Raw genomic sequence first — 13,926 nt, forward strand, 5'->3', positions numbered from 1 at the left:
CTAAATACCTCAGACCAAAACCTTGGTTTTCCAACATGTACGTGCTTTTCCTCCTGTGAAAGTGTGTGTATACGTATAAACTCCTTTTGTTTTGTTAACCCACGTGTATACACTCCTTTTGTACAGTGAACCCGTGTATACAACTTAACATACCTGAAAATGTCCTTTTTCTTCAACTTCTTGATTTTGATATGTAGTCCTTTGTTCCTTCATCCTATTCTTTTGTACCATTACTTTGTTCCCTCTAAATAGACCTATTATAATGTGATTTTCCATTGTACATTACTTCTGAACTGATTCCTTTGAACTGCCCTGCATTTTGTCACATCTGTAAACACAACTACCATGCATTCTGTCACATCTGATATCTCTCCTATAGATTCATCTAGTTACCATATACAAGTGAGTTGTTCTGCTACAAGTGGGTTGTCATCAAGTACAACACATGTATCATAATGCCAAAAATCTCCCCCTTTGGACTTGATGGCAACCATGTTGGTGTTGATTACTACAAGCTGTAGAACCTGTTAGAGATAACAAGCAACACCAAAATACTCTCCCCCTTTGACAACAAGGGAAAAGGGCGGGCCAAATTATTCTCCCCCTTTGATATCAAGGGTAAAGGGTTGGCCAAAATAAAGAATTTCATATCTAAATAGTTGAATATGAACATTGATCATGCTCCGCCTAGGCACATGCTAAATTTTTTATTAAACTCCCCCTTTGTGCATGTTGAGATGCACTATACCATCCATGCTCCCCTTGAGCACATGCAGAGTCTGCAAAAATATTTTCCAAAAGAATAACATGACTCTATAACTCAACTATGTGAATATTGTTGGCATTATGATACAGGTGTTGTCCTTGATGGCAACTCACTCAGATGAAATATCACAGTACAACAGGTTAATAGCAAAGAATTATAGATCAGGCTACAAAGAATGACAAAAGAGAGGTATACACACATTCACCCTGACCAAGCTATGTATACATGCAGGTTCACTGAACACAAGTAGCATATTCGTATACACGCACTTTCACAGAAGGAAAAGTGTGTATATCTTGGAAAACTAAGCTTTTTGGTCCGAGGTATTTGGTCCATGGTATTTTGATCCATGTTATTGGTCCAAGGTATTTGGTCCGAGGTATTGACCCTAAGTATTTGGTCCAAGGTATTGGTCCTAAGTGGTTTTGGTCCATGGTATTGAGAAAGGCCTAAAACTATATAAGGAGGAGAAGATCATTAGGTCAGGTGTGCAAGTATCAAATATCTAATGAAGTGTGAGATCTAGCATGAAGGTTATTGGGTTATGGTGTTGTGCTTGATTTTAACCAAGGATGAACCTTAGCGGCTGATGAAGGATAAGATCTAATGATGGATCAGGATCTTAAGGCTTGAAATGAATTATCATTATGTGGTTTGATCATGCATAGTCTAGATCTGAATACTGACGCATGTGTTATTCTGTAAATATTATGATCTAGGTATAACTGAAGTCTGGAATAGCTGCAGAATTATGAACTAATATTTGCAGATGAATACCGATGCATGTGTTATTCTGTAAATATTATGATCTAGGTATAACTAAAGTCTGGAATAGCTGCAGAATTATGAATTAATATTTGCAGATGTATACGCTGGTTGGCTTTGATAAAAGCACGTATACATGCAGGTGCGACACATGGAAGTAGTGTATATCTTATAAAGTATGTTTTAGTTGTCTCTGTTTGCTGTTGTAGAGTTCTGGGTTCTGGTTACTATATTCTGGTGACATTATTCTGAAATGATCAGATTGATTGTTATTTAATGATGGGTTGTCAAAGTGATTGATTGATTTAGTTGTGGTTGATTCAGAAAGTGATGACTGAGTCCCAGTGATTAGTTGATGCAGATGTATTTGATGATTGAATTGCATTTATGATGTTGTTGATGGATCCAATCTGAAAATTTTATGAAACGTGGTCCTTGGAGGAAGAAAGAAGGTCGTAGCCTTCTGTAAGTCACCGCCTATGTACTAATAAACATATCGGCTAGTACAAGAGTTAGGAGGTTGTAGCTCCCTTCCAGTAGAAGTTGGAGAACGAGAGAAGGTTGTAACCTTTTGCAGGTAGAATCCTACGTACTGGTATAATTCTACACTAGTACAATATTGTAAACATATTTTCTTATTATTAAAAGAAGACAGAGACGACAACAACAGGTAGTTTTTACCCACATTGGGTTTCCACCTTATATCTTGGTGTTCATGTGTGTTGCTTATGTGCAATTCTTTATTCTTCTTTTACTTCACTGTCTAATAAATCTCTGATATACTGGTTAAAGTTCAATGCATGATAAATTGTGTAAATCAAAAGTTCTCTACATATACGCTGGTTGCTTTAAGTATAGTCGCGTATACACGCTAGTTCACTTAGCTGAAGTAGCGTATACAAATCTGTTTGGGAAATTAAATTATTGATTTGATAATACTGATTCACCCCCCCTCTCAGTATTATTTCCAACAATTGGTATCAGAGCAGGTCCTTCAGAAGAAGCTTGATCGCTTGAAGGGAGATCCATCATCATGAGTAATCAAGAAAGCATGGGATCAATCAAACTTCCAATCTTTAATGGGAGAAACTTTGTTTATTGGAAGATAAGAACCACAACCTATCTATAATCACTTGGAATGGATGTCTAGGAAATTGTGGAAGGAGGATATACATTTCCATCAAAAATTCCTATAGATACGGTAGGTAAAAGCAATATGAAACCAATGCCAGGGTTGTCAATACATTATTGGGAAGTCTAGCACAATAAGAGTTTGTCAAAGTTATGTAGCTCAAATCAGCGAAATAAATATGAGAAAAAATCATTCTGAACTACGAAGGAGACTCTCAGGTAAAACATGCTAAACTTGAAACTCTCAGAATTCAATATGAAACTCTTAAGATGCACAATGATGAAAGTATAGCCAGTTACTTCCTATGTATAGATGAGGTTGTTAATTTTTTGAAGAATCTGGGTGAAGATATAAAGGAAGTTACGTTAGTTGAGAAACTTTTAAGATCCTTGTCTGCTAAATTTGAATCAAAAGTATCTGCCATAGAAGAAAAACAGGATCTGTAGACTATCACTATGACACAGCTTCATGGAATCTTAACTGCCTTTGAGATGATGAAAGGAGGCCCATCATATATGAGAGAAGCCGCATTTAAAGCTTTAACAAAAGGAAAGGAAGAACTCAATGAATCAGGACATATTTCAGAAGAAGAAGATGAAGTAAACTTTGTTAAGAAGCTTCAACGAGGTTCCAGAAGATTTAGAGGTAAACTACCCTTCAATGTTTTGCCTGTGGTAGAGTCGGTCATTATGCTGCTAAATGTCCTCATAAAGATAAATATGATAAAGGGAAGGAATATGCAAAATGGAATAGAAAACAAAGTATAAGTAAAAAGAGTTACTATACTCATGAAGATAGCGATGGTTTATCAAATAGTGATGAAGATGAAAATAGTAATTACTATAGACTTCTAATGGCTTATGACGATGATAATTCTTGGGATGCTTTAGAAGAAATTGACCTTCATGAAGAAATCTCTAAAATAAAAATATGTTTGGAAGAAAAGAATATGATTATAGATACCTTGACATACCAACTTGCTGAAAAAGAAAAACACAATGAAAAACTAGAATGTGAAATTGTGGCTCTAAGAAAGGATCTTGAGGAAACAAAATCTCTCAATCTTAGATTTGCTAAAGGATCGGAAACCTTAAATGAAGTTATCAAAGTGTAGCTTTCTCCTCTGATAAAGACAGGTCTTGGATATACTGAAGAAGCATCTCAATCACAGAAGCCATCAACCTCCACTAAAAGTTATCTTGATGCAGCAAAGAACAGTGAACAGTATGACAAACGCCAGCAAAGGCATAAAGCAGATCACCAGGTAAATCAGGCTCAATTTGCTTCAACGATGAACAAAAGCCACAACCAACCTCAGGTAAATCATACTCAATTTTCTCCAAAGATGAATATCAATAGAAACTACAATCACTAGGTCAACAGATTCGATAATTGCAGGAATTTCTTTAATGGTCAATGTTTCTCATGTCATAATTTTGGACACAAAGTTGCTCAATGTGTTGCTTACAAAATCATCATGACTAGAGAGGCACGAAATCAAAGGAATGTGATAGGGATCAAGAAAAATTCCTATAATAACTTTTCTCTTCTTGAAAATGAAATAGAATGCTTAATCTGTAACAACTTTGGCCATGAAGAATCTAAATGCAGGAGAAAATTTCGACAAACATCTCAAAAGGAACAAACTCCATTAAATCCCAAGATATGGAGAAGGAAAGATCCTCAAACGGAAAAATTTGGTATAGCCTTGTATGCAGAAGGACAAGAAAATCTGTGGTACATCAACAGTGGATGCTCAAAACACATGACAGGTGACAAACAAAAACTTCACTCATTTAATGCCTTAGAAAAGGAAAAGAATGTCTCATTTGGAAACGACACTCCTGCTGTCATAAAAGGTAAAGGCTCTGTTTTCTTTTAAGGAAAGGTTAAAGCTGGGAATGTTATGTATGTAGACAGTCTAAAGCATAACCTGTTGAGTGTCAGTCAAATGTGTGATCAAGGAAATGAAGTGGTGTTTCGATCAAACGGATGTGTTGTTCGTGATCTTGATACAGGAGAAACCGTGATCAAAGGTACACTAACTCCAAGCAACTTATACATACTCAAGGGAGGACAACAATAGTGCTATCTAAGCAAAAATGATGAAAATTGGCTATGGCATAGAAGATTGGGACATCTAAGCTTTTCTCAAATAAGAAAAGCATGCAGATTCCAGGTTGTTCATGATCTTCCAGATATTAGCATTCCTGAAAATACAATATGCAAACCATGTCAATTCGGTAAGAAAACCAGATCTCACTTCATTGAAAAAGAAGGGTCAGCTAGTAAGCCTCTTGAACTTGTTCATAGTGATTTATATGGACCATCAAGGAAGAAGTCACCTCGTGGAGAAGAATACTTTATTTTGTTCATTGATGATTTTTCTAGAATGCATTGGATAGGTTTTCTAAAGCATAAAGATGAAGCATTTGAAAATTTCAAAGCCTTCAAATCTTTGGTTGAAAATGAATCAGATCGCAAAATCAAATGCCTCATATATGATCGATGAGGGGAATTTACCTCAGATGAATTCTTTGACTTTTGTGAACAACATGGAATAAAAAGGCAGTTCTCCACTGCAAGGACTCCTCAACATAATGGAGTGGTAGAAAGAATGAACATAACTGTTCAACAAGTGGCTCGAGCTATGCTAGATGAATCTAGAAATCCTGCAACCTTTTGGGGTGAAGTTGCATTCGCCGCTGTAATTATTCTCAACCAAGAAAATTTTCGGGTAAAAAACACTCAAACTCCACATGAACTTTGGTATGGTAAGACTCCTACTACAAAATACTTTAAAGTTTTTGGAAGAAAATGTTATATCAAAAGGACTGATGAAAAAATTGGTAAGTTTGAGCCCAGAGCAGATGAAGGTATTCTTCTTTGTTACTCTTCCCGAATTAAAGGATATAAATGTTATAATAAAAGACTTGGGAAAATTGTTGAAAGTATTGATGTTGTAGTTGATGAAGCATGCAAAAATCCAAAACAGGCAAAAACTGAAGATTATGACAATGAAGAAGATGGGGATTATTTTCCCACATCAAATCACAATTATTCTGAAGAAGAAACCAATGAAGCACCAGAAGAAGAGATAACGGTAGAAGAAAAGACTCCGTCCAGGTATGTTCATAAAAATCATCCAGGGACTCAAATATTAGGGGAAAATGAGGCAAGTGTATAGACAAGAAGAACTATTACAGAAACCTCAAGCTATCTAGCATTACTATCCTCCACCGAACCTCAAAATGTAAATGAAGCATGCAAAGATGAATGTTGGGTCAAGGCCATGAATGAAGAACTTGAGCAAATTGAAAAGAATAATACTTGGGAATTAGTTCCTAGACCTCATGATAAAAATATCATAGGAACTAAATGGATATTCAAAAACAAGCTGAATGAAAATGGAGAAGTTATTAGAAACAAGGCCAGACTTGTTTGTAAAGGGTATGCTCAACAAGAAGGTATAGATTTTGAAGAAACTTTTGCACCTGTTGCTAGACTTGAAGCCATAAGGATGTTTCTTTCTCTTTCTAGCTTTTAGAAATTCAAAGTATACCAAATGGATGTAAAATATGCTTTCCTTAATGAAGATTTCGAAGAAGAAGTCTATATTGAACAACCAGAAGGATTCATTCTTGGAAATGATGCAAAACTTGTATGCAGACTTAGAAAGGCTCTCTATGGTCTAAAATAGGTTCCAAGGGCCTAGTATTACTGCCTTGACAAATATCTACACCAACAGGGTTTTTCAAAAGGGTCAGCAGATAGCAATCTATATACAAAGATTGACATTGATAAATTGCTAATAATTGTTGTTTATGTTGATGATATCATTTTTGGTAGCAATCAAGAATCCATGAGTCTGAATTTTGCTTCAGTAATGTAGCAAGAATTTGAAATTTCCTTGCTTGGTGAACTTACCTATTTTCTTGGTATACAAGTTTAAAAAAATAAAGATGGTATTTTTCTTTCACAAACCAAATATCTCAAACAGATCTTGAAAAAGTACGACATGGAAGATTCTAGACCTGTATGTACCCCAATGGTAACAGGATGCAGTCTCAGCTCAAATGATGAATTAGCATCAGTACATCAACCAACTTACAGATCCATGATTGGAAATCTGCTTTATCTAACAGGTACCCGACCTAACATCATGCATGCATAGGAATAGTTGGAAGATTCCAGGCAAATCCAAAGGAATCACACCTTCAGGCAGTCAAAAAGATTTTTAAATATCTTCAAGGAACACAGAACTTTGGTTTATGGTATCCTAGAGATACAGATCTTACTCTTCATGCATATACAGATGTAGATTGGGCAGGAAGTGTTGATGACAGAAAAAGCACTAGTGGTGGTGCATTCTATATGGGTTCCAGGTTAGTGTCTTGGTTTAGCAAGAAACAAAGTTCAATTTCCTTATCTATAGTTGAAGCAGAATATGTGGCTACTGCATCTTGTTGCACACAACTACATTAGATGATGCAAACATTGCAAGACATTCAGATCACATGCACTCCACCCATCTCCATTCTATGTGATAATACAAATGCTGTCAGTATTTCAAAGAATCCAGTCATGCACTCCAAGACCAAGCACATACCCATCAAATACCATTTTCTACGTAAACAAGTTCTTGAAAAAAATGTCAAATTAGAATATGTTCCCTCCAAAGAACAAGCTGTTGATATATTCACTAAACCACTGCCCAGAGAGACATTTGAATATCTCAGACAAAAGCTGGGAGTCGTTGCTGCATCATCCTGCTATTAAATCAAACTTTTCAAAGAAAGCTGATTATACTCGTGTTTCTTGAAGTGTAGTTGCATACACATGTGGGTTTCTGTGGGTCAAGGAGCGTATATGTTTTCAGACAAGAAAAACAGTGGGGTAGGCTCTAATATGGGTGCTCTGACTAATATTGATGATTAATATTCTCTATTCATTAATTTGTTTGACTAGCAAAGATGCTTTGATCTTTGACCTGTTAACAATGCATAGGTAGCATCGGTTCAGGGGGAGCATTAGCCTTCACATACATTCAACATTGTTGGCATTATGGTTGTTGAGTCTAGCTATGGCTTCAGATATTTATACCATTTGTTGCTTAAGTCATGTAAAATTCTACGGTGTAATATGTCTTCTCATACATTTGAATGGGTCATCTTGGACAAATGATGTAATTTATATCCCCACTTTACATGGGATGGATGATGTAATATTTCTTCTTCTTTTTTGTCATGTATAAACAATTGGTATATTGCCACTTGGTTGGGTGGATGAGTCAAATTTGGTATATCCCCACTTGGTTGGGAGATGGATGTATGTATGAGTCATTGGTGATAGGAAGGTCATCCTCACATAGTTGAGTTATAGAATTATGTTATTCTTTTAGAAAATCTTTTTACAGACTTTACTTGTGCTCAGGGGGAGCATGGACTCAATCGTGGGAGCTCAATCAGTACATTTCAACATAACAGAATTTAGCATGTACTTAGGGGGAGCATGACCAGCATAATGTATGTCAAATGGGGAGCATGACCCTTTTCCCTTGATGTCAAAGGGGGAGAGTGACTTGGTGTTGTTGTTGCCATCAAGTCCAAAGGGGGAGATTGTTGGCATTATGATACAAGTGTTGTCCTTGATGGAAACTCACTCAGATGAAAGATCACAGTACAGAAGGTTAACAACAAAGAATTATATATTAGACTACAAAGAATGAAGAAAGAGAGCTATATGCAGGTTCACCTTGACCAAGTTGCGTATACATGCAAGTTCACTGAACACAAGTAGCGTATACGTACACATGCACTTTCACAAAAGGAAAAGCGTGTATATCTTGGAAAACTAAGTTTTTTGGTTCGAGGTATTTGGTCCATGGTATTTTGATCCATGGTATTGGTCCAAGGTATTTTGTCTGAGGTATTGACCCTAGGTATTTGGTACAAGGTATTGGTCCTAAGTGGTTTTGGTCCATGGTTTTGAGAAAGGCCCAAAACTATATAAGGAGGAGAAGATCATTAGGCCAGGTGTGCAAGTATCTAATATATGATGAAGTGTGAGATCTAGTATGTAGGTTATTGGCTTATGGTGTTGTGCTTGATCTAAACCAAGGATGAACCTTAGCGACTGATGAAGGATAAGATCTAATGATGGTTCGGGATCTTAAGGCTTGAAATGAATTATCATTATGTGGTTTGATCATGTATAGTCTAGATTTGAATACTGACGCATGTGTTATTCTGTAAATATTATGATCTAGGTATAACTGAAGTCTAGAATAGTTGTAGAATTATGAATAGATATTTGCAGATGTATAAGCTAGTTGGCTTTGATAAAAGCACGTATACACGTAGGTTTGACACATGGAAGTAGCATATACCTTATAAAGTATGTTTCAGTTGTCTCTATTTGTTGTTGTAGAGTTCTGGGTTCTGGTTACTGTATTCTGGTGACAATATTATGAAATGATCAGATTTATTGTGATTTAACGATGGGTTGTCAAAGCGATTGATTGATTTAGTTGTGGTTGATTTACAAAGTGATGATTGAGTCTCAGTGATTGGTTGATGTAGATGTATTTGATGATTGGATTGCAGTTATGATGTTGTTGCTGGATCTAGTCTGAAAATTTATGAAACATGGTCCTTAGAGGAAGAAAGAAGGTTGTAGCCTTCTGTAGGTTGCTGCCTACGTACTAGTAAACATATCAGCTAGTACAAAAGTTAGGGGGTTGTAGCTCCCTTCCAGCAGAAGCTCGAGAACAAGAGAAGGTTGTAACCTTCTGCAAGTAGAAGCTTGCGTACTAGTGTAAGTCTGCACTAGTACAAGATTGTAAACAGATTTTCTTACTATTAAAAGAAGACAGAGACAATATCAGCAATTGGTTTTTACACACAATGGGTTTCCAACTTATATCTTGGTGTTCATGTGTGTTGCTTATGTGCGATGCTTTATCCTGCTTTTACTGTACTATCTAATAAATCTCTGATATACTAGTTAAAGTTCAATGCATGATAAATTGGGTAAATCAAAAGTTCTCTGCATATACGTTGGTTGCTTTAAGTACAGTCGTGTATACACGCTAGTTCACTTAGCTGAAGTAGCGTATACAAATATGTTTGGGAAATTAAATTATCTCATTATTATTTCCAACAAGTATGACCTTCCTATCATCAATGACTCATACATACACCAATCTCCGAACCAAGTGGGGATATACCAAATTTGACTCATCTACCCAACCAAGTGGGGATATACCAATTGTTTATACATGACTAAAATATAGTAATTATTACATCATCCTTCCCATGCATAGTGGGGGTACAAATTACATCATATGACCAAGAGGGACTCATTAAAAGACTATGACAGATAGAGACATATTATTACATCATGGTCCTTTATATGACCTTTTCATCGAGTGATATACATGACATTTATAACAAATACCAAAGATCTAAACAAGACCATGATAGATATCAACAACTATCATACACCATATATGATCTGCACGATAAGCATCTATTAGCAACATCTAGACCTGCAACTTGTATATGTCCATCATCAGTTCCAAAGATATGACAAAGTAAATATCATCAACCTATGACTAAGTATACCGTATATAGATATCAACTCCTCCTCTTGATCTCATCAAGATCAACTTGCTTCGCTTCCTTAGTAGAAAGAGCCTTATCATAACCTTCCATGAATCAACTAAGCATATGTCATATCTCCAAGAAGTAACACAAAATCATTCACATCATATCATATGTGAAAACACCATAGTCATAATCTATGATCATAACATCATCATCAAGAACTGCATGATCTTTCCACAAGAACCCTTAATATATCAACCATGTATCATCACTAGGGGACATCCCACATCTAATAAGCATCAACCATGATAATCAACATATGTGAATATCAAACCTATCATCATAAAGTAAGAAGTCATCATCATTATGTGAATAAGTAAGCCATGTCTCTGAATATCCATGTCTTCAAATGGCTATTCCTACAATAACACCATTCTCTTGGCCAACCAACAATATTTATCAATATGCAAGTAATCATACACATATCCAACATATTGTATATCCATCAAAGAGACAACAATATGTATCTAGCAAACCATGAGCTCATAGTCATGTGTCAAGCTTTCTTGATACCATCAACATCAACAATCCTCAACCATGTGAGAGCCTAGAGCTATAGGAATCCTGCATCATAACTGCACCATATGAACTTTATGAATCTTTGAAGGCATGATGACAGCAACATAAAAGGAACGAGTGGCTCATCATCAAGTAATGAAGTTGTGTACTCAAGATTTGTACTTCTCATTGTCCTTATGATGATCACCATGTAAGCAACATATATGTACTGTATGCATCATCAAAAAGTCATCCATAATCATCCATAAATATGATCTGAATAACAACTATGTAACCCCAAGCAATACAATAACCACAACATAGCATGATGTATCAAAACACTTTAGCCACATAAGCATCATCACCATTGATAAGAATCATTCGGTACCAAAGACTTCTAAACATAATGCCAACAATGCAATATTAGAAGCCTAGCATATTCTCCCCCTGAACCTATGCCACCTGTTCACTGTCAGATCTGATCATTGCATATATCAGTAAGAAATATCAAGGCATCATCATCAATTAGATATACATCAAGTTATCAACAACTTATGAGGATCAAGAGCACTTCTAAATAACATCCACAGACTGTAGTCATCTATCATCAAGATAGAAAAGATAATTGATAATTGTCTGAATCATATCAGATCATTTTTTTGAGTCTGTCCCACTGCTTCTTCATTAAACCAACATATACGCAACTGTGCAGCTTCGAACTCGCGTATATACGCGACTTGTCTTCATGAAACTTGTGTATGAGATTTATAACATTGAAGTTTCACACCTTTAGCTCCCCCTGAATCTGTTATGTTTGTACACTGTTCCACGCCACATTTTTCTAACTGTACTTCCTTCTTTTTCCATATCTTCGAGTGTGATCATGTTTTCTACTTTTGGTATGGTGCCCGAAATTTTCTTCTGCATTCCTTTGCTATATGTGCAGACTTGTTACATGCATAACATCTTACATGCTTCATATTCCTTTTATAGCAGTCAATGGATTTGTGACCAAACATATTGCAAGAACAAAAATATCCCTTGAAGTACTTGGAAGCTGATGATGTTTCTTTGTGGTGGTTATTAGCTTGAACCATTCTACTTCTGCATCTTGCTGCAACATGTCCAAAATTATGACATATAAAACATTCAACATTATTCATCAGAGGAAAGAACCGATTATCACTTCCATAGTTAGGAGTAAATAATTTTCTTTGAAGACTCTCTTTCCTTGGTTGTTGAGGGGGTTGACCTCTTATCTCCTTGTTGAGCATTTCAGATTTTGCACTAGAGTTCTTTGCTTCAGTTTGTGAGCTAGATTCTCCTTTAACAATTTAATGAAAACCAAGACCATATTTGATGGTAGGAGACCTTTGACTACTAAGAATATCATCCAAAATCTCAGTATTATATTGAAATCATAAAAGTTTATCCTTTTCCTCTAATTTACCTTTTAGGGTATTTACCTCAACCTAATATTGCTCTTCCTTTTCAAGATACTGCTTCTTCATGATTTCTTCAACTTTTCTTCCTTCTTCCACTTGTTGAATTAATTCGAGAAACTCGTTTTCTTGTTCTTCAAATGCTTGGAGTAGTTCTTCATTTTGCTTATTTGATTTTTCAAGATCTTTTTTTTAGAGAGAGGATCTTAGCTTCAAGACTTTCATAGTAACTACATCTGTCATTAAGTTTATTGATTGTTGTACTCTTTTCACTTACTTCAATTCTTAATGATGTCACTTCAACCTGCAGCTTTTGACATTGATCTTCCTTTTCCTTGTACTGCTTCCTTACCTTGTTTCCTTCCTCCAACTGATATTTTAATATAGTAACTTCTTCCTTGTAGGAACATTCCCTTTTATCAATTAGAGCTTTTTGATCTCTAATTATATCTGTGAGCCTTTTAAATTCTGCCTCTATTTTATTTCTTTCTCTTTCACCCATAAGAGAAAATTCAGTTGTTTCGCTATCACTTTCATTATCTTCAAATGAATAGAGAAATGTATCACCAGAGGACAACAAATTCATGAATGATAACTATTTTTCTTGTTCATCTTCATTCTGAGGTGATTCTAAATCTGAAGAGTTGCTTCTACATAATCCCCAATCGTCTCTCCCACTATCACAGTTCCTTTGAGATGCCTTCTTCTTTTGAGGTGCTTTCTTCTTTAGCTTCTTTCCTATTATTTCTACAGATCTCCTTCAAGCGATCGAGTTTCTGCCAAAGGACCTGCTCTGATACCAATTGTTGGAAATAATATTGAGAGGGGGGGTGAATCAGTATTTGCAAATCAATAACTTTTTCATTTCCATAATTAGATTTATATACGCTACTTCAGAGAAGGGAACTCGCGTGTGCACGCAACTGTTCTTAAGGCAACCATCGTATATCCAGTGAACTTATGATTCAGTTAATTCATCATATGTTGATTTTTAATTAGTGCATCAGTACTTTATTAAACATTAAACAGTAACCATGTGCAGTAATAACAGAATAAACCATCACACATAAGCAACACACATGAACACCAAGATTTAAGGTGGAAACCCAATGTGGGTGAAAACCACCTACTGCTATCATCTTTGTGTTCTTTTAATAATAAGAAAATATGTTTACAATCTTGTACTTGTGCAGACTCATACCAGTACACACGCACCCACCTGCAAAAGGCTATAACCTTCTCTCATTTTCCAGCTGCTACTGGAAGGGAGCTACAACCCCCTAACTCTTGTACTAGCCGATCCATTTACTAGTATGTAGGCGCTGACCTACAAAAGGTTCCAACCTTCACTCATTTTCTAGCTACTACTGGAAGGGAGCTCGAACCCCCTGGCTCTTGTACTGGCCGATATGTTTACCAGTACATAGGCGCCAACCTACAGAAGGCTATGACCTTCTCTCTTCTTCCGGGGACCACATTTCATAAATTTTCAGACTGAATACTCCTGGAACACAACACCATAATCTAAAGGCCACGTTTCATCAAATTTCCATACTGGACCTATCAACAACATTGAAGCTCAAAATTAATCATTACTGCAATAAAACCATCAAATACATCTGCATAAACCATTCACTAAAACCCATTCATCAATCT

The sequence above is a fragment of the Pinus tabuliformis genome, chromosome 5_2 (assembly GCF_031772625.1).
Source record: "Pinus tabuliformis cultivar Carrire ecotype Pingquan chromosome 5_2, CPIR1, whole genome shotgun sequence".
Taxonomy (NCBI): Eukaryota; Viridiplantae; Streptophyta; class Pinopsida; order Pinales; family Pinaceae; genus Pinus; species Pinus tabuliformis.